The sequence below is a fragment of the Chiloscyllium plagiosum genome, unplaced genomic scaffold (genome assembly GCF_037043375.1).
Source record: "Chiloscyllium plagiosum isolate Xiang-an unplaced genomic scaffold, Cpla_swu_hap1 HiC_scaffold_4, whole genome shotgun sequence".
Lineage (NCBI taxonomy): Eukaryota > Metazoa > Chordata > Chondrichthyes > Orectolobiformes > Hemiscylliidae > Chiloscyllium > Chiloscyllium plagiosum.
In genome coordinates, this window is record NW_028270142.1 from 113,481,612 (window position 1) to 113,502,811 (window position 21,200).

The window sequence follows — 21,200 nt, forward strand, 5'->3', positions numbered from 1 at the left end:
CTTCTGCTTCAAGGAAAACAATATCAGTCTGACCAAGTTCCTTCTTAACTAAAACACTGCAGCTCAGGCAACATCCTGCTAAATATCTGTACCCTCTCCAGTATATTCATGTCCCTCCTATAATGTGGATTCAAGAACTGTACTTTAGCTGTGGCCTAAACTAATTCTATTATGCTATGGACACTCATCTCCAAGGGATCTCACACAACTAGACAGCCAATTATTCCTTTCTCATTTTGCAATGACCACTCTGCAACAGACTGTTCTCTTGTTTGTTCCTCAACGCATTGGTCCAGCAGACCATTTGTACACCTCCAGTAGGTCTTCCTTTATGATATTGTTACTAATTTGATTTTCTCCAATGGATACGCAGATTAAAGTCCTTCATGATTACAAATGTTCCTTTATTGCGTGCATCTCGACTTGAATGTCATTGCCAACATCGCCCATACAGTTTGGGGGTTTATACACAACCCCCAGTAATGTTTCTGTCCCTTGCTTTTTCTCAGCTCTGCCGATACAGATTCCACATTGTCACAGCTAATATCCTTCCTCACTATCAAGTTAATTTCTTCTTTAACCAGCAATATACTGCCTTTTTCTTTTTGCCAGGCATTCCTAAGTATCGGACACCCCTCGAATTCAGTTATCATCATAGTCATCCTGTTTTCTGACAAAACAGCATTAGAATTGCAATTGGTTTTTATTGTCAAGTATATTCACTCGCAGGAGTGCAGTGAAAAGTTTATAAGTGGCACAGAAATTTGGCAAAATACGGAAAAATAAAGAAAGCAAGAAGTTAAGCATTATAGTCCTTCTTACTAAAAGGTATAAAAACAAAGAAACACAGTTAATAGTTCAAATCACAGTTCAACATCACAGTCTGTAAGTGCCTGGCCATGCTGGGCTCACACTCCTGACAAGGGCATGGCCTCATCACCACTGCTGCCTCGATCTGCCTGCTCCCCTCTCTCACCCCGGTCACCTCGGTCTGCCTGCTCCCTCTCTCTCACCCCAGTCACCTTGGTCTGCCTGCACCCTCTCTCTCACCCCAGTCACCTCAGTCTGCCTGCTCTCTCTCTCTCACCCCGGTCACCTCTGTCTGCCTGCTCCCTCTCTCTCACCCCGGTCACCTCTGTCCGCCTGCTCTCTCTCTCTCACCCCGGTCACCTCTGTCCACCTGCTCCCTCTCTCTCAACTCAGTCACCTCAATCTGCCTGCTCTCTCTCTCTCTCACCCCAGCCACCCCAGTCTGCCTGCTTCCCCTCTCTCACCACAGCCACCCTGGTCTGCCTGCTCCCTCTCTCTCACCGCAGTCATCTTGGTCTGCCTGCTCTCTCTCTCTCTCTCTCACCCCAGCCACCTCGGTCTGCCTGCTCTCTCTCTCTCTCTCACACCGGCCACTTCAGTCTGCCTGCTCTCTCTCTCACTCACCGCAGTCACCTCGGTCTGCCTGCTCTCACTCTCTCTCACCCCGGCCACCTCGGTCTGCCTGCTCTCTCTCTCACCCTGGCCACTTCAGTCTGCCTGCTCTCTCTCACTCACCGCAGTCACCTCAGTCTGCCTGCTCTCTCTCTCTCTCTCTCACCCCGGCCACTTCAGTCTGCCTGCTCCCTCTCTCTCATCCCAGCCACCCCAGTCTGCCTGCTCCCTCTCTCTCATCCCAGCCATCCCGGTCTGCCTGCTCTCTCTCTCTCACCCCAGTCACCCCGGTCTGCCTGCTCCCTCTCTCTCTCACCCCAGCCACCTCGGTCTGCCTGCTCTCTCTCTCTCACCCCAGTCACCCCGGTCTGCCTGCTCCCTCTCTCTCTCACCCCAGCCACCTCGGTCTGCCTGCTCTCTCTCTCACCCTGGCCACTTCAGTCTGCCTGCTCTCTCTCTCTCACCCCAGCCACCTCAGTCTGCCTGCTCTCTCTCTCACCCTGGCCACTTCAGTCTGCCTGTTCTCTCTCTCTCTCTCACCCCAACCACCTCGGTCTACCTGCTCTCTCTCTCTCACCCCGGCCACCCCGGTCTGCCTGCTCCCTCTCTCTCATCCCAGCCACCCCGGTCTGCCTGCTCCCTCTCTCTCACCCCAGTCACCCCGGTCTGCCAGCTGTCTCTCTCTCACCCCAGTCACCCCGGTCTGCATGCTCTCTCTCTCTCTCACCCCGGCCACCCCAGTCTGCCTGCTCCTCTCTCTCACACCCCAGCCACCTCAGTCTGCCTGCTCCCTTTCTCTCACCCCGGCCACCCCAGTCTGCCTGCTCCTCTCTCTCACACCCCAGCCACCCCAGTCTGCCTGCTCCTCTCTCTCACACCCCAGCCACCCCAGTCTGCCTGCTCCTCTCTCTCACACCCCAGCCACCTCAGTCGGCCTGCTCCCTTTCTCTTGCCCCAGCCACCTCAGTCTGCCTGCTCCCTTCCTCTTGCCCCAGCCATCTCAGTCTGTCTGCCCTCTCTCTCATCCCAGCCACAAGACCTGCCTGTTCTTGCTGCAATGGCTGCCAACAATGTCGGGGTCCTCTCTTACCATGGACTTGCATTTCACAGAAAGTAAGTAGATTAGACTATGAGAAAAGTAATGAATGAAAAGGAGAAAAAGTGAATGAAATAAAAGTAAAGTGGACAGAGCAGACGAGCTACATGTGACCAGGAGCTTGCTGTGTTGTGCTGCTACTCCGCCACCATCTTGAGTGTTGGATCTGCACTCATGACTTAAATGTACAATGACTGCAGAATTCTGAAGAGCAAAGGGATTTAGCTGTTCTGGAGTATAAGTCACAAATGTTACTATGTAGGCATAGTATGTAATCAAGAAGGTTAATGGGATTCTTCCTTTAGTAGAAGGGAACTGAACCTAAATTTAAGGATGCATTTGTTATATCGAACACTGCTGAGACCATATCTTGAATACTGTCTCTAGTTTTGGTCTCCCTATTTAAGGATGGGTATAAATGCATTGAAAGTGGTTAAGAGGAGGTTTTCTAGACAGTTCTGATTGTTCTGAGGAAGGGTCACTGGACTTGAAACATTAACTCAGCTTTCTTTCCACAGATGCTTCCAGACCTGCTGACTTTCTCTAGCAATTTCTGTTTTTGCTTCAGATTTCCATCATCCTCAGTTTTTTTGTTTTTTTTGTCTCAGTTCTTTGTTTTATTTGACTGGACTGATAGGAAACTACATTAGTAGTAGGCTGTGATGGATTGCAGAACATTACATAAGGGGATGACCGTGGAAAGGCATTCAACATGCGCTTGAGTGAACTAGAATAAATGTTCATTCCTGTCAGCTGCAAAAGTGCAATGGGAAAGGCGGCCAAACTATGGCTATCGAGGAAAATTAGAGATAACATTGGGTCCAGGGAAGAGGCATACAAATTGGGTTTCCTTCTGACCATAGGTTCAACAGACTGGGCTTTCTTCCAGCTGAGTTTAGAAGAGAGACTTGAATGAAGTGGATTTGGCCCTTTCTTCTTGATGGGCAGTCCAGAACTAGAGGGCACTGTTTTAAAATTGGGTTTGCTCATTCCAGACAGAAATGAGAAGAATGATTTTTTTTTCCATCTCAGAGGATTATGTGACTTTGGAACTCTCTGTCTCAGAAAGTGATGGAAATGAGGTCATTGAATATTTTTAAGACAGAGAGAGAGAGAGACAGGGAGCTGTGAAATCAATGGTTATCATTGAAGAATGAAAGTATGGAATTTGAAGCACAGTTGAGCCATGATCTTACACAATGGGCTGAAGCATCTATTTCTGCTCCTGTTTCACATGTTCGTATGTGTGGTTGTATTTAGCTCTTCCAGTCTGAACTGTAGCTCATTCAGACCAAAGTTTGTCTTTATTCATGAATGGAATGTATGCATGGCTTAATCTCCATCCTGAAGGTGGTGCTGAGCAATCTCCTTTCACCTACTGTTTAGGGATAACGACACTGGTGTTTAGAAGGGAGTTCCAGGTTTCCGACCCAGTGGAAGTAAAGGAGCAGCCACGTGGTGCCAAGACAGCATGGTGTGAGGATTGATAGATATTTTTGAGGGTGGTCATGTCTCCAACGTTTTGTTGCAGTTGAAGATGTTCAAGCCTAGGACATTATCCTCTGACAGTGATGTCCTGAGGCTGAAGTGATTAATCTTCAAAAGTCATCTGACAAGTAGTCCAACCTTGGAGGTAGACCATCCACTACAGACGCAATAGGAATCGATGTAAAGAATAACTTGACCACAGACTGAAGTTGAAAGAAATATGTAAAGACCTGTAGTTTATGATCCAAAATTTGTAACATAAGATTATCTATTTAGTTTGCCTCATTAGTTGCTTGAAGCACCTCATAAACAACTCTTTTGTGTTTAGCATATTTCATCGCCTTTCAGATTCCTAGTCAAGGTTATTATTTGCATTTACTGTATTAGCTCTGATTAGTATTAGTGGAAGTCTGGAATCATGTAGCTTATTTACTGTCTCTGTCTAAAGAAGTGGCAGGATCGTTGAGAAGCAAATTAAAAGGATTTAATGTAATAATAACATGAAGGAGAAAAGAAGAAACACTTTTTCACACAGAAGGTGGTGTGTATATGGAATGAGCTGCCAGAAGAAGAGGTAGAGGCGGATATAATTGCCACGTTTAAAAGACACTTGGACAGGTACATGGATTGGAAAGTTTTAGAAGGATATGGACTAAACACAAGCAAAAGGGACTAGTTCAGTTGAGGAAATCTAGTTGGCACGGATGAGTTGGGCCAAAGGGCCTGTTTCTGTGCAATATGACTCTGAATCTGTCTCTACCTTGCCAATTGTTAGCCATTTAACCTGCAGATGCAACAATAAATTAACATTTCCCATCTCATTTCATATATCAAAAAATATTCTTTAATCCAAGGGATCAACTTTTGATAAAGTTAATTTGTAGAACTTTTGTAGAACTTCCTCCAAGTTGATAGGATTGCTTTTGGCCAAGAATGCTTCATTATTTTTACTATGATGCATCCACAATGCTTTGATAATAATGGGTGTGCATCACTGTTCCCCTGTTCCTATCAGTCATTGACTTTTCTGCATCTGTCCAGCTGTCAGTACACTGTGACCTGAAGATATCATGTTGATTTATGAGGTTGTCAAGTAAACAGGAAACCAATGGATGTTTGGGTAGGCATCATTTGGCAAAACAAAATGCCTTCCTATATTGCCACTTCGTAGATGTGCTTTTTGCATAGCAGAAGGTGATCTAAGTATACCAAATCTGTAGATTTGTTCAACTGCAAAGCAAAGTTCATTAATTGAGTTGGGACATCATTGACCATGTAATTCTTTTTTTAAGATTAGATTACTTACATTGTGGAAACAGGCCCTTCGGCCCAACAAGTCCACACCGACCCTCCGAAGAGCAACCCACCCAGACTCATTCCCCTACATTTACCCCTTCACCTAACACTACGGGCAATTTAGCATGGCCAATTCACCTAACCTGCACATTTTTGGACTGTGGGAGGAAGCTGGAGCACCCGGACGAAACCCACGCAGACACGGGGAGAATGTGCAAACTCCACACAGACAGTCGCCTGAGGCGGGAATTGAACCCGGGTCTCTGGCGCTGTGAGGTAGCAGTGCTAACCACTGTGCCACCGTGCCATCCGTTAATTGTGACGCCATGTTATTTTTTAATAACGACAATACACATGAATAAACATCCACCAAATAACTTTTGGATTTTTTTTAAGAAGAGGGTTTAGTTATTCTGCTATGACACAAGATTTTCGTGACTTTAATACTCAGTGGACCGAAAAGAACAGCATGCATTGGCTGGCAATCGAACCTGGGCCTCTTGCATGGCAGGTGAAACTGAAACGTTGTTTCCTGCTCCTCGGATGCTGCCTGACTTGCTGTGCTTTTCCAGCACCATACCTTTCGACTTGATCACTCAGTGGTTCATCCAAATGAATCCCAGGTCAATGTATCTTTTTTGTTACATGAATGTCACTTTTGTCATGACTATGTAATTATGATATAATGTATTCTGTTTAAAAAGCTAATCTATCTCTGCAATGTACACAGAATCTCATAAAATGGCTCCCAGAAAAGTCGCATGACTACACCAATGGACCTAGCTGGTACTGAAATCAAACTGTACAATTTCAAGGAAAAAAAATCACAAGAGATCCTTTTGAAACTCAATAAACATTTCCATGAGTAAACAGACTCCCTGACAATGGTTCCCCTGGAGCTATAGCTATTTATATGTCACTACAACTTGTCAATGAGAACCATCCAAAATAATTGTTGAGATAGGTAAAAGTTAATTACCTCAACTAAAAGACAATGGGCAGTCTGTTATGCACATTGATCAATGGAGCCTGGATGCATAAAATAATAAAATGAGAGAGAGATTTTGAGCAACTGTTGAAATTGCTTGACACTCTTATGTGGTTATCAAATTTTTCTTCTATGATTTCCCAGCCCGCATCCCATGCATTTTAGCTTGAGGCTTTTGGTCTGGGCAATCTGTCAATTTCTGATAGGTGGCCACCTGAGTATTTTAGCAGACAAGTGTTGACTGACTGTTGTGCTTGCTTATCTCATTGGTGTCCTGTCTGTGCAAGCTTCACTGCGGCATAAGGGTGAATTAATAGTGCCAGCTAAGAGACCCATCACTGGACACAATTCCGATATACCAACTGAGGAATTCTTGCATTTTGGTCATTCATCTCATTTTGGTCTGTAGGAACATTATAGAGTTCAAATTGTCTGATGACAGTGATTGTTTTGATATGAGCAATTAGATGCATAATGCTTTGGAACTATACTGAGAGCTATGATGAAGTTATACAGGACAGATTTTAAAATTTTACATTCTTCTAACATTCTTAATGTGACAGGAGCATGATTCAGGGTTTCGTCCTTGGAAGGTCATCTTTGATATGAAAGATGAATGGATGGAAGAGTATTTTTAACAGTGACAAAAGAAGCACATTGTTCTAATTTGCATTTACATTTGACTAAGCTCTCTACTGCTCAGTTCTAAAACTTACACTTCTCCAAAATGCAATTATTGTTCCTCACAATCTGGCAGTCCAATAAAAAAAGAGTCGAAACTACTGTTAAGCAGTTTCTGTGTGAATATTTCACACAGTTCCACTTCTCAATAATTCAATGAAACAATTTCTACTTCATTAAAATATCAGCAGAGCAGAAAATGTATTATTTGCATGTTAAATGTTCAGATTATTACATCGGGAACTAAAGACTCAACCCTTAATGATGAGCAAAATTGTAGCCATCAAAACAGTAACACTGACAACCTAACAACTTTGTGCATTCCATTCGATTGTTAGAGAAAATGTGTTCTTTTGGGTCTAAATTTCCTTTAACGAGCTACTCATTAAATAAAGTATAGAACACAAAAGTTTTTAAAAAACAGCGACAGCCAGTACTTTTAAATAGAGAAATAGACTATTGACAGGTAATATCATTGATATTTGAGTTACTATGATTATCCCAAGGAGCCAGTGACTGCTTTTTATTCAAAAATACAAAAATTTTTAAATTGTAGATTTCTCTCTACAGGTTAGGTTCACAATAATTCCATTACTTTATCTGTGGCCAATATAATATTCTAGTCCACCTTTTGATGGGAATGGTATAGTGGGCTATTGATTTCATGGCTGAAGATGAGCCAGATTGTATTTACTGATACTGCTTTGTCTGCAGGTGCAGTCTAAAAATACTCAGCTTCGTTGACTTGAAATAGGCAGCCCTGCAGCTATTTATATCAGTGGTACTCAATGAGCTGACGACAGGAGTATGCTTTACTCAGTTAAAGCTGCCTGCCCTCTTACATTTGAGAAACCAGTGGAAATTAGCATTGAGTTTTAAGTTTTGGAGAAGGTTACATTGAGTTTCCTTTGTGTGGACTTGTTGGGCCGAAGGGCCTGTTTCCACACTGTAAGTAATCTAATCTAATCTAATCTAATTCTCTACTCCACTTTCCGATCGACTTTGCATAAAAGTCGACTGTAACCTTATAGGCGAAAGTGAGGACTGCAGGTGCTGGAGATCAGAGTTGAGAGATTGGTACTGGAAAAGCACAGCCGGTCAGACAGCATCCGAGGAGCAGGAAAATCGACATTTCGGGCAAAGTTCCTTCATCAGGAATGAGCTGGGAGCCTCGGGGGTTGGAGGGGTTTGGGGCTGGGGGGAAGGTAGCTGAGAGTGCAATAGGTGGATGGAGGTGGGGTAAAGATGATAGGTCAGAGGAAAGGATGGAGCTGATTGCTGGGATGGAAGATGGACAGATGGGATGGGTCATGCGGATGGTGCTGAGCTGGAAGGTAGGAACTGGGGTAAGGTGGGGGGAGGGGAAATGAGGAAACTGGTGAAATCCATGGGGTTGGAATGTCCTGAAGCGGAGCATGAGGCATTCTTCCTCCCTCTGCCCTTGAAACACATCCTGCACCTTAGCCCTCAAACACCACCCCTCCAACTGCAACAAGAACAGAACCCCCGGTTCTCACTTTTCACCCCACCAACCTCATATACATTGCATCATCCATCGCCATTTATGCCACCTACAAATGGACCCCATCACCAGAGGTATAGTTCCTTCCCAACCCCTGTCCACTTTCCATAAAGACTGTTCCCTCTGTGTCTACCTTGCCAGGTCCACGCCCCCTAACAACCCACCTTCTCCTACCGGCACCTTCTCCTGCCACCGCAGGAATGGCCAAACCTGCGCCCACACCTGCCCCCTCACCTCTGTCCAAGGCCCCAAAGGAGCCTTCCACATCCATCTAAATTTCACCTGCACTTTCACACATGTCATTTACTGTATCCGTTGCTCCCAATGTGGTCCCCTTTACATTGGGGAGATTGGATACCTTCTCGCAGAGCACTTTAGAGAACATCTCCGGGACACCTGCATCAATCAAACCCACCGACCCGTGGCCAAACATTTCAACTCCCCCTCGTACTCTGCTGAGGACATGCAGGTCCTGAGCCTCCTCCATCGCCGCTCCCTTACCACTCAATGCCTAGAGGAAGAACACCTCGTCTTCCACCTTGGGACCCTCCAACCGCATGACATCAATGTGGGATTTCGCCAGTTTACTCATTTCCCCTCCCCCCACCTTACCCCAGTTCCAACCTTCCAGCTCAGCACCATTTTCATGACCCGTCCCATCTGTCCATCTTCCTTCCCACCTATCTGCTCCACTCTCCTCTTCAACTTGTCACCCTTACCCCCACCTCTATCCACCTATCATACTCTCAGCTACCTTCCCACCAGCCCAACAACTCACACCCCCCCATTTATCTCTCCAACCCCGAGGCTCCCAGCCTTATTCCTGATGAAGGACTTTTGCCTGAAACATAGATTTTTTCTGCTCCTCAGATGCTGCCTAACCGGCTGTGCTTTTCCAGCACCACACTCTTGGCTCTAATGTAATCTTGTCTGTAATGAACACTCTTCAATTTGGGTAGAGAGCATTGACAAGAATACTTGAGCATTGAATGAGTATTGTGGTCATATTTGTTCCAAGGTTACTTATATAGACTTTCCATTAGTGGTCAGTAGACAATATTTAGAAGCAACAGAAATGATTGATTGCCCATAAGTGCAGAAGCTAGGGAATGATGTGGAATGTGCTGATGGCCAGTGGTTTATAATAAGACAGTTTTAAGAGCATTTAAGAACAATTTGGACCATTGTGCCTGCTCTGCCATTCAATGAGATCGTGACTGATCTGATAATCCTCAACATCACTTTCTTGCCTTTTCCTAAGATCTCTTGACCCCCTTAAGTATCAAAAATCTGTCAATCACAGCATTGAACATTCTTAACAACAGCCTCTACAGTCATTAGATGTAAAAAAAAATCCACAGAAATATCAGCATCTTAAATGGGGGACCCTTTACTCTGAGTTTTTGCTGTCTTGCCCCAAAACAAAGGGAAACAATTTCAGCATTTACCCTAACAAATCTAAAAGGTTTCAATATGGCTTCCTCTCATCCAGTGAGTACAGGCTCAATTCACTCAACCTCTTCTCACAAGAAAATTCCTCCATGCCTTGGATAAGCCGAATGAACCTTATTTAGAATCCCTCCAACACCAGGATATCTTTCTTTAGATAAAACTTCACAGAATTCTAGGTGGAGTCAAAATTAATACCTTGTATGGTTTTAACAAGACTTCCTAATTTTTCTGCACCATTCTTCTTGAAATAAAGCCAAATATTCTAATTGCCTTCCCTAGTATGCTGAACTTGGATGCTGGCTTTTTGTGATTCATGCAAAAGGACCTCAAATCTACAGTCTTCACCTATTTAAATAATATTTACCTTTTCTATTGTTCCTGTCAAAGCGCATCATCTCATATAATATTCCATTTGCCAAGTTCTTGCTTACTCACTTAATCTGGGAGAAAGTGAGGACTGCAGATGCTGGAGATCAGAGCTGAAAAATGTGTTGCTGGAAAAGCGCAACAGGTCAGGCAGCATCCAAGGAGCAGGAGAATCGACGTTTCGGGCATAAGCCCTTCTTCAGGAATGAGGAGGGTGTGCCAAGCAGGCTAAGTTAAAAGGTAGGGAGGAGGGACTTGGGGGACGGGCATTGGGAATGAGATAGGTGGAAGGAGGTTAAGGTGAGGGTGATAGGCTGGAGAGGGGATGGGGGCAGAGAGGTCAGGAAGAAGATTGCAGGTCAAGAAGGCTGTGCTGAGTCCAAGGGTTGGGACTGAGATAAGGTGGGGGGAGGGGAAATGAGGAAGCTGGAGAAACCTGCATTCATCCCTTGTGGTTGGAGGGTTCCTAGGCGGAAGATGAGGCGCTCTTCCTCCAGGCGTCGTGTTGCCATGGTCTGGCGATGGAGGAGGCCAAGGACCTGCATATCCTTGGCAGAGTGGGTGGGGCAGTTAAAGTGTTCAGCCACAGGGCGGTTGGGTTGGTTGGTGCGGGTGTCCCAGAGGTGTTCTCTGAAACGTTCCGCAAGTAGGCGGCCTGTCTACCTCTGTACACTTTTGTGCCATCCTCATTACTTGCTTTCCCACAAATCTTTGTAACATCTGCAATCTTGATCATAGTACATTAAATTCCCTCTTCCAAGTCATTAACATATATTGTAAATAATTGAGGCTCCAGAATTGAATCTTTGGTAATCCACTAGTTATAATTTGCCATCCTGAGAATGCCTCCTTATGCCAAATCACTGTCTTCTATTAGTTAGCCAATTCTCTATCCATGCTAACATATTACCTCCAACACCATGGGCTATTATCTTATTAAAAAATTATTATGTATGGCATCTTATTGAGTGTCCTTTGGAAATCCAAATGTATCATGCCCACAGGTTCCCCTTTCCCAACCCTGCCTGTTACCTCCTTAAAGAATTCTAATAAATCTGTTGGGCATGATTTCCCCTTCATGAAACCACACTGATTCTGCTTGATTATACTATCTATTTCAAAATGCTTTACTATTACATACTTAATAATAGAGTCTAACATCTTCCAAATGACAATATTAAGCTAACTGACCTGTTTTGTGTAACCATCCCTTTTTTTGAGTAGGAAGGTCACATTGGCTGCTTTCTAATCCTCTGGGACCTTTCCAGAAATAAAGATTCTTGGAAGATTGCTACCTGTTCATCCATTGTTTCTGTAGCTGCTTCCTTTGATAAGCTAAGATGCAAGCTATGAGATTCATGGGATTTATTGGCCTCTAGCCCCATTAAATACTCTAGGACTTCTTCTCGAATGATAGATTTTTTTATAGATATTTTATTGAAAAAGAAGATTTTTAAGATTTTTTACAAAATTACAAAAATAATACAAACTAGTATATTCCACTTTACAATATAATAACACACCAATATGAGAATGTTTTAAAAAACTAACTACTAATCTATTCTACAAACAACCAAACCATAAAATAAGGTATCATACATTACTAACAATAAACAAATAGGTGAATAAATAACTAAATACATACACAAAATGAGATTTATATCAAGTCACAACAAAACCTGTATTTATACAGGATTCCTCCTCCCAGGGGCCCCCGAACCAGCCAGAACCATTACCACGGCTAAACAAAGGCCCTGGACAATATGGCCGAAATATCTGTGTCAGTATAGTTCAAAAAGAGCTGCCATGACTATCCTGTACCAGTTTGAAAGTCCCGGGGGACATTCGGATACCCAAATCACTAAAATATTTTTCATCGCACAAGAGGAAAGGATAGTGAATAATTTCCTCCCGTATACATCCAAAGAGGGGAAAATTGGGGAGCCCAAGAGTAGGGACACTGGGTCCAATCCAATCACCGTACCCAAAATCTTTGTCAAGGCATTCGCTACTCTGTCCCAATACCTGCAGATCTTATGGCATGTCCACAGACAATGCGTGAGAGTACCAACTTCGATTTTGCATTTAGAACACATCGGAGATGCTCCTGCCTTGAACTTTTCAAGTCGATCGGTTGCCATGTGAGCCCTGTGAAATATCTTCAATTGAGTAGCCTGAGTTCTGTTACAGATAGAGATCTTGCTGGCATTTTCCCAGATGTCCTCCCACATTTCTAAGGAGATTTCCAATCCTAATTCTTGATTCCAGGTTTTATATAACCATTCCATGTCCTTCAACATCTTATTACATAGTAAGTTGTAGAGAGTACTGACTGAGGGCAGACCCATCGGCCGAAGCACTCTCCTTTCCCTATTCGATTTATAAGGGTTGATTATCAATGTGGTCTTCTTTTGTATAAAGTCTCATATTTGAAAATACAAAAAGAGGTCCCTGCTGGGCAGCCCAAACATCTGGTGTAATTGCTCAAAGGACATCATGACCTCCTCATTGAGCAAGTCTCCTAAACAGGGGATACCTCTGGACTCCCAGATTTTGAATATAGCATTGGTCAGCCCTGGCTGAATCCTAATGTTCCCATTATAGGGGCATAAGGGGAGGTTTTTTTGCAGGTTACCCTCATCTTGTCACATTATCCTCTAGGCTTTGATTGTATTTAATACAATAGAGTTTTTACAATAATCCATAATAACTCTCATCTTGTCCATAAATAGTAAATTGATGAGGGGACATTTTGCTTGGGAAGCCTCAATATCTAACCAGATTGATTGTGAGTCAGAAGAAACCCAATCAGCTACATAAGATAATAGGGAGCTCAATTGGTACCTCCTGAAATCCGGAAAGTCCAGCCCTCCTCTTACTTTTGGAAGCTGCAGCTTTTCTAATTTGATAAGGGGCTGTCTATGATTCCAAATAAAGGAGCCGAGCCAACCATAAAGCTTACTCAATGCCTGTCTCGGCAGCCTCAAAGAGAGCATTCTCATAGGGTATAAAAGACGAGGTAAAATATTCATCTTAACTAAGGCTAGTCTACCTAACCAAGATATAGGGAGATCTTCTCAGCGTTGACGGTCCTGTCTTATTTTCTCTAATATGTGTGTATAATTGGCTTTATATAACTGACCAAATGTCGGAGTAATGAAAATACCTAAGTACAGAAAACCTTCTAGTGACCACTGAAATGGAAAACAGGATCTGTCCGGAAAATTGAATATACTGGCAAGGCCTCTCAATGGCATGGCCTCCGATTTCACAAAATTGATTTTGTAGCCTGAGAACATACCAAATAAATTGACCACTTGAATTAGGCGGGGCACAGATGTCAAAGGATTACTTAAGAAAAGAAAGACATCATCTGAATAGAGAGTAATTTTGTGTTTGCCCGATTCAACTTTCGGAGCCGTTATGTTAGGGTCAGTTTGTATAGCTTCCGCCAGCGGCTCAATCACCAGTGTAAATAATAATAGTGAGGGAGGACATCCCTGATGACAGCCTCTGTCGACACTAAAGCCATCCGAACTTAAGCCGTTGGTGATCACCGATGCTTTGGAACCATTATATAATACTGAAACCCATTTAGCAAAGAGCTCTCCAATGCCGAACCGTTCCAGCGTATAAAAAAGATATGGCCATTCTACCCAATCGAATGCCATCAAGGGAGACAACTAAACTCAGTATCACTCCTTACTGGCAAGCTTGTGCCATATTTAAGACTCTTCTAATGTTATTAGTTGATCTGCGACCCTTTATAAACCCCGTCTGGTCCTCTTTTATAATGAATAGTAAGACCCTCTCCAGGCTTAATGGTAACATTTTTGAGAGAATTTTAAAATCCACATCTAACAGGGATATGGGTCTGTATAAGAAGCAGTCTTCTGGGGTCTTTCCCTTCTTAAGAATGAGAGAGATATTTGCTTCTCTCAGCGAAGGCGGGAGGCAGCCCTGGCTATGTGAATAGTTATACATATTTATAAGTGGCTGGCCAGTTCCCCTCCAAATTGTTTATAAAACTCAGCCTGGAATCCATCTGGTCCAGTCGCTTTGCCACTCTGAAGCTGCCTCACCGCTTCCTGTACTTCATGGGTTGTCAGGGGGGCATTCAAGAATGACACCTGCTCTGAGGTTAGGCCCGGGAGGGCCAGTTTTTTAAAGAAAGACTCCATCTTCCTCGTTCTGTCCTCACAGTCCTGTGACTTATACAATTCAAAATAGTATATTCTAAAGACTGCATTGATCTTTTTACAATTACAAGTCAGGGTACCAGTACTCTCTCTAATAGATGTAATGGCTTGGGGAGCCTTTTTCTTTCTGGCAATATGCGCTAGATACCTGCCAGGCTTATCACCGTATTTGAATAGTCTTTGCTTCGTGAATAATATCTCCTTCTTTGCTGTTTGAGTAAGTGTGGTATTCAAGATTGCCCTAAGGGCTGTGATCTGCTGTAGTTTAGTAATGAATGGCCTATCAGTATACGCTGTCTCACCTGCCTTTAGGTGAGCCTCGAACAGATGCTGTTGCTCTCCCTTTTGTTTTTTCTGGGTCGCAGAATATGAGATGACCAGGCCTCGCGCATATGCCTTTGCAGTCTCCCACATCGTCGAAGGGTTACTGGCCATGTCTGCGTTGATATCCCAGAAGTTTTTAAATTCCTGTGAAAAATATTTTACGAACTTGCTATCCTTCAATAAAAAAATGGGTCCATACACTAATGTCGGGGACCTATCCCATCATCACTAATCTTAACCTCCGTATATACTGCAGTATGGTCAGAAATAGTTATATTACCCATTTTACCCGGACAATATCGAGTTCAAGAGGGTCAAGGGGACAAAAAAACATGTCGATTCTGGTATGGCACTTGTGTGGGCTAGAATAGAAAATAAAGTCTCTACCCTCGGGATGGAGACACCCCCACACATCTACCAGCCCCAAATCCCTATTCAGATCTGCCAGCTGCCTAGACCTCAAAAACATGCCCTCAGATCTCCTAGGTATCCTGTTCCTCTCTGGGTCAATAATACAATTAAAATCTCCCCCTATAATTGTATGGTGGACCCCAAGAGCCATCAACTTAGAGAACGCTTCTGTTACAAATTCAAAAGGGTGTGCCGGAGGGCAATAAAGATTCAAAATCCCATCTTCCTCTCTATATATTAGGGCTTTAATCAATATATACTGCCCAGACTCATCTTTTATCTGGCTTAGCATTTGGAAGGGAAGAATCTTCCGAATAAGAATGGCTACTCCCCTACTTTTTGAGCTGAAAGAGGAAAAGAACACTTGGCCAAACCCACCCTGTTGCAGCTTTGAGTGCTCCTTATCAAGTAGATGTGTCTTCTGTAAGAGAGCTACATCAATCCTTTCTTTTTTAAGATGTGATAATATCTTTTTCCTTTTGATTGGAAAGCGGCTCCCCTTGACATTCCAGGTGCACCACCTAAATGAATGGCTAGCCATGATCATCCAGGCAAGCCCGAGACCCCCCAGAAGGAAGAACCCCACCCAAAAAACATTGAATACAGTCCAAAAAGCAATTCACATTTTAAAAAACTCCTTATAACAGTTAAATCAAAACAACTAAGAACTACTCCTAAATAAAAATAACATAAATTTAAAGGAGGATTTTCCCCCTTGCTCACAGGGGGTGCTACTACCTTCCAATAACCCCACCATAATGTCTCCTAGCTAGAGCTCTTGCCTCAGCACAGGCATTACAAAATAAAATAAATCAATTCCAGTATCTTATAAAACAGAAATTAAAAGTGCATGACCCACCCACCCCCCTACACTATCACCTAGATATACTTAACAAAACAGCACAAGATAAAAATACAAAAGATTACAAAATTACAAGGAGAAAGTGAGGACTGCAGATGCTGGAGATCAGAGCTGAAAATGTGTCGCTGGAAAAGCGCAGCAGGTCAGGCAGCATCCAAGGAACAGGAGAATCAACGTTTCGGGCATGAGCCCTTCTTCAGGAATCATTCCTGAAGAAGGGCTTATGCCCGAAACATCGATTCTCCTGTTCCTTTGATGCTGCCTGACCTGCTGTGCTTTTCCAGCAACACATTTTTAAGTCCCCATTATTATTTATCCAGCCCCATTGCTTAAGGAGCCTATGTTCACTTTGGCCTCTTTCTTCCTTCTTTTATATTTAAGGAAGCTCTGAGTATACACACTATGTACTGGTTTACCCTCAAAGTTTATTGTTTTGTTGGTTTGAAATCTTTCCCAATCTTCTGAATTACAACTAATCTTTACCACATTGTACGTTTTATTTTTCCAATTTGATACTATCCTTACCCTCCTTGGCTAACCTTGGAATTTGATTATCCCCTTTATAGAACCCTGCTTGCTCACAGAGATAGATCTTTGTTGTGAGTCACCAATAAGTTTCTTGAACGTTTACCAATGTTCATCAACCATCTTTCTACTGGACTAGTGAGGAGCACAGTCATTGTTGAGAGAGACTTTGCCTCAGCAAGACAGAGGCCGAGATGGTATACCTGGAAATTTGAATCAACTTGGGAATTCTAAGCAATGGGAGAACGGGTGCTTTAAGTAAGGCTTACTGTAAGAACTAAAGTCTCCAGTAAAAAAAGGAGAATGGGAGAGGATAAAGATGTAAATCAAAAGGACTACCTGCACTGGTACCAGTTACAGAATGAAGTCATGAATGACAACATGATGTGAATGCAGAGAAAGCAGCTGATTGATGAATAGGACTAGTGAGTGTTTCCGGTCTGTAAAGTGATGGTAAAGTCTTCAGTTTGTGTTTAGTTTACTGGTCTATTTTTCTCTCCTTTTCTTAAACATAAGTTGGAAACCCAAAGCTTCATCAACCCTTCAATTCCAAAGAGGATAGGTTCGATACAGTGTGAAACCTCCAAACTATCTGACTGTGTGAGGCCAGAGACTTGCAACGAAATGGAGTTATGGTAAATATAATTACATGCATAGAAGTGTAAATGTTAACTGTGGGGGTTATGTTGTATCAGATAATGGTTCCCCAGGGCTCAGATTGGATACTGCATTAAACTCCACCTGATCTGATGATATTGTAAGAACCTGGGTGGGGAAGTGGCAAAACAGTTTAGGATCATACAGAACTAAGACCTGGCTATTAATCCAGAGATCCAGCTAATATTCTGATGACGTGGGTTTGAATCATACCACAGCAAATGGTGGAATTTGAATTCAATAACCATTTGGAATTAAGAATCTAATAATGACCAGGAATCCCTGGCCAGTTGTTGTGAAATCTCATCTGGTTCACTAATATCCTTCAGAGAAGGAAACTGTAATTAACTGTTATCATTACCTGGTTTGGTTTTCATATGACTCCAGACCCACAGCAATGTGGTTAACTGCCCTCTGGGAATTTGGGATGAACAATAGGGAATAAATACAAAAACATATATGTCCAGTATTTCCTATAAAGGCCAGAATTTGGTGGTCACTTGTGGGTTTTCTTGTAGACAGTGGAGGTGAGGGCATGAAATCCTATGGGTGCCTCCTGTTGCCTACTCATCCATTCCTAACCTGACCATGACATGATCGGCAGTTGGCAAGGTCTTTGGCAGCCTGCATGCCCTTATGCCAATTAAGACAAATTAGTAGCCACTTATGCACTACATCCCACCTGACTGCGATTTTTGAGCTGTAGGAGCAGGTCAGCAATGATTGGGAATCTGGTGGATAAGGCCACTAGAGCTTTAGCTGGGAAAGGATGGGTGCATTACAGGTTGCTTTTTCCAATAAGTAGCCCATTTCTCCGGCCTGCCTGCCTTCTGCCTGTCTCCTTCCTTCCAGGCCATTACACCTTGAGTCCCAATCCTTTCAGTTCCTCCTCTCCTGGCCCTGCCAGGAGCCTCATCCCACAGCTTAACGATCACCAGGCTCCTGGCTATCTCCTGGACTGGATGGCATCCCAGCATTTCTCCTGATGCCCAGATTGGCTGGCATCTCTTAGGGTAGGGCTTCTTCCCCAGTTGGGAGTGGATGACCACCGTCCATAAAGTCTTGCACAGACTGATCCTTGCTCCCCCATGACCACTTCCCTTCAAAGCTTCCATAATATTGGAAGCTGATCTTTCACCCTTATGCCCTCTGGTGCAATGTTTCAGATCACTGCTTTAGACCATCTCTGGTTCACTTATTTGCTGTTCAATGCCCACCTCTTGATGGGAATAAAGGAAAGAACTTGCATCTGTATGATGCATTAAATTACCTCCGTGATAGCCCAAAGCATTTCCATTTGCAAAGTGCAGTCAGTTTTGTGGCAGCCAACTTGTGCACAATAAAAACTCCACAATAGTAAATGAGTGAATGAAGAGATGAAAGAAAAACAATAATGCGGGAAGTGCTTGGCAGCTCAGGCATCAAATTCTGGACAGGGAAATAAATGTAAGTTGGTGGAGTGTTGAGGGATGGTGGGGGGACGTTAAAATTTATCAGTTGTTGGGAGATATATAGTGAAGAAAATTAGAAATGTTGTACTGTACAAGAATTATAAGTTGTTGCTGCTCCCTATGCTTTTCCTGAAGGCAACTTCAGCAGCAACATGGCAATTGTAGTTGCTGATGAGACAATTGTAGAATCCCTCCAGTGTGGATGTAGGCCATTTGGCCCATTGAATCCACACCAGCCCTCCAAAGAGCAACCCACCCAAACGGAACCCTCTACCCTATCCCTGTAACCCTGCATTTCCCATGGCTAATCCACCTAGCCTGCTCATCTCTGGACACTACAGTGCAATTTAACATGGCCAATCTACCTAACCTGCATGTCTTTAAACTGTGTGAGGAAACCGGAGCACCCAGAAGAAACCCAAGCAGACACGGAGAAAATGTACAAACTCCACACAGGCTGTCCCCCAAGGATGGAATTGAACCTAGGTTCGTGATACTGTGAGGTAGCAGTGCTAACCACTGAGCTGCCAGGCTGCCCAATGAACAGGCATTTTTCAAGGGCAATGGAATTTTACCTCCAGCATACAGAGTTCCCACTGCCCCCATAGTATCTGCAGCTTATTCACTCATACAGCTTAACATTACATTGCATGAGTGAGGTAGGGGTTAAGGTTTGGGACTGCCATGAAATTAATATGATATCTGCATTTTTAAGATGTAAACAAATAAACCTGAGGTCATCAGCACACAGAGGCTTGCAATTCAATGATAATCTCCCAGAGACTGATGTCATTGTGCCAGCTATGAAGAAGCGGCTATTATTACTGCCAACTGTTTTGATTCTCTAATTTATCCTACCCTTTGTCCATTCATCTCGGCAGCAATCTTCACTGGATACACAATGGTGGCTGCTGGCCAGTCTTACACACATGAACACCGAATTACCCACTGTCTTCTCCACCTGCCCTAACTGGATAGCAATACCAATGTAGGCTTCTTAATAGCCTCATCCTGGAAGATTACATAGACAATCCCAGTCAGGTTGAGGATAACTGGAAAATAGTCCCGCTGTCCAGAAAAAGGCATCTTAGCTACGAAATTTCAATCCAACGCTTTGGTTCAATGACCTTTAGTGAGAGGTCTGATTTGATCAAAGGTCTTCAACCTGAAGTATTAACTGACTTCATCTCTTCACAAATGCTGCCTGAACTGCTGAGAGTATTCAAAATTTTGCTTTTATTTTAGATTTCCAGCATTTGCCATAGTTTATTTTTCAAAGAGCAGATTATCTGTTTTAATAGAGATACGTTGGATGGGAGAGTAGGACTATGTCAACTGTTGGAGTGGGACTTGCTATGTGAAGGAGAGATTGGCCATTCTATTCTGATGGTAATCAACATGAACCCTCAACCTATAAAAGTATCAAGGCTGTTACCAAAGCCATTTGTGCCAGATCACACCAATTCATCTCATTTCTCTGTGACAAAGTCAATGTTGCAACACGAGCTGTTGGCTTCAGCAGCATCACTGGCTTCTGCCTGGACCTCAGCCCTTAACTCCATTGTGGATCTTCTAACAGCACATAGACTGCAGTGGTTCAAGAAGGCAGTTCACCACTGCCTTCTCAAAGGCTACTAAGGATGGGCAATAAATGCCAGCCCATCCAGCAAGTCCCACATCACGTGAATGAATATAAAAATAAAATAGAAAGGAAAGAGTCCGAGATCATAATGAAGCTGCTTTCATTAAAAGAAAAGGATTCCATATCATTAATGAGAAAGTTATTTATGATCATTCTTAGAAGTCAGGTTCCTTTCAGCTGCCTATGTCCTTGAGAACTTTTATGTTCCTGCTGTATTTGAGGGGTCAGATTCCTTACAGGATGGAAGACAATGGCTACTTTCTGCAACCATGACTGATGGCTCCATTTCATAACACCCTGTCTGAGGCCAAACATAGATACAATCCAGTCCATGCTTTAACCAGGATCATGTTGGAGAAGATGATTGGCCTGCTGAAGATGTGTTTCTGATGCTTCATTTGGTCCCAAGCAGGGGGCTTATGGAATAATTCAGGCAGAATGTGTCTCATCATCCTAGCATGCTGTGCTCTGCATGACTAGAGAGTCAGAGGATGTGATTGAGGCTGACAAGCTGGGAGAGTGGGAGTAGTCTTCTGAGGTGGAAGATGAGGATATTGAACCATCAGTGGCATTCATATAAATTGTAAGTAATTGAAGACCCAATGGCACACCATTCATTATAATTTTGCAACCTGCAACATTCCCATTCTACCGATCTGTTTCCTGTAAACTAATCTTCTATCTGTGTCAAAATGTTTTCTCTCCACCATGAGTTTTTATTTTCTGCAATAACCTTTAATGTGGCATGGTATCAAGTGGCATCTGGAAATCTAAGTATATTATATCTACAGGCTCCCCTTTATCTACACCACATGCTA

At 43.3% G+C, this 21,200-nt stretch overlaps 1 long non-coding RNA gene across 1 annotated transcript in view; it reads left to right on the top strand.

Moving 5' to 3' along the window:
* LOC122548930 (uncharacterized) overlaps positions 1–21,200 on the top strand; it is a 110,070-nt gene that overhangs the window by 56,103 nt on the left and 32,767 nt on the right. The window contains exon 3 of the long non-coding RNA XR_015757029.1: positions 17,149–17,267. This is a non-coding gene — a long non-coding RNA (uncharacterized LOC122548930). The remainder of the gene's footprint in view (positions 1–17,148; positions 17,268–21,200) is intronic.